The 1,451-nt window shown below is 41.8% G+C and overlaps 1 pseudogene; it reads left to right on the top strand.

Annotated features, from left to right (window-relative positions):
* On the top strand, positions 1-894 carry LOC147451150 (uncharacterized; annotated as a pseudogene).
* Positions 895-1,451: the final 557 nt, after the last annotated feature.

The following is a 1,451-nucleotide window of genomic DNA, read 5'->3' as shown; positions in this document are numbered from 1 at the left end:
ATGTCGACCTATACGGAGAGCCCTTCACGAGTGAGTAGCACATAACAATGATCTAGCTGCGTTTGGGTCACCTTAGCTACAAGATTGGACGGCGACGAGAAAACGCAGCGGATTACAAAGGAAACACCTACAAAAACCACTACAACAACAAAAATAGCCCCTTCATCTGATAAAGTCGGCCAAGTATCGTATTCTAGAGTATGTTTTGATCTTGGAACGTTACAAATGCATCATTTTGAAACTGTGACTTCGCTAAGAGTTTTTTGTTGCAGACCGGGACTCCAAAAGACATAGGAAAGAAACCGTCCTCAAGCGAATTAAAGAAAAGAAGTGAGTTGCAAATGTATGACAAAATCTGTAATTGAAAAGAATCCGAGAATCTTGTCTTTACGAGAACCGTTTTAATGACCTTTAATATAGAGCATGATGCATTTGGGCCAAATGAAAAAGAGCTTAAAGAATTCTCGCAGTCCTTGGAGCAATTGTTAGATCATCATGAGGGAGATCAACAGATGGTGGAGAGCGATGATCTAGGTTTTTGTAAGACCTTTTTGAGAATCTTAATGCTATCATCTTTTGAGGTGTATTTTGTTGACCAACTACTTTGTTTTCTTGGTTGTGTTCTTCAGTGTTCGACGAGCAGAATGTGTCTATCTCCTTCTTGGATACAAGCATGGAAGAAAATGAGATTGTTGGTTCCATGCTGGCATGCATCGAAGGCCAAGTGAAAAAGGACAACCGTGTGTATGTCCGAGATGGGGTTTGGGTGGCTGTCTTAGTGTCCGCTTCATTCATGTTCTTGCCTCCAAATTGCCTTGTGCACGGTATCGCGTTCATCTACACAGGAATGGAATGACATGGACGTTTGTCAATTCGGCAAAGTTGCACGTCTGAGTTTTTTGACAGCAGATGACAATGGCATATTTGTTGTTGTTTGCATACCTATCCAACATCGAATGGTACATGATGTTGCAATAGCCGCAGGCTGGGAGCCAGCATACACTACAGTCACAGTTTGCAAGACACCAGTATGCAAGGATGTTAATATGATTGTAAGATCACTTCTTCTTACCGTTTTCAAGAAAAACCAAGCTCCAATTGCTGAAGTGCTGAAACCCGATGAGGACACATGGCTGGATACAATCCAAGAGAGCGAATGGACCATGCAAGAAGATGGAACACCATTGAGAGGTACGTCCTTTTCTGTAATTGCTTTTACTGTGTAGCTTTGTTGCTTTCTCGACTTGTCTTCTATTCTCACAAGTCCTCTCGTCTCGTAGGAGGAATGGAACGTGGGCATTAATATCTATATCAAATGTTGAACATGTATACCAAGAAGGGAGATGTGGTAGTGCAATATGGAGGAGACACAGGTATTCTTGCATTGCTTGGTAGCCATATGGGACGATACTTCACAATCATGGAGAGTAGTAAAACATTTTTGGATGAGC

This window comes from Adiantum capillus-veneris, chromosome 9, assembly GCF_014529385.1.
Source record: "Adiantum capillus-veneris isolate H3 chromosome 9, ASM1452938v2, whole genome shotgun sequence".
Lineage (NCBI taxonomy): Eukaryota > Viridiplantae > Streptophyta > Polypodiopsida > Polypodiales > Pteridaceae > Adiantum > Adiantum capillus-veneris.
The sequence above is the reverse complement of the archived record's forward strand: the minus strand, read 5'-3'. Positions and strand labels throughout refer to the sequence as shown.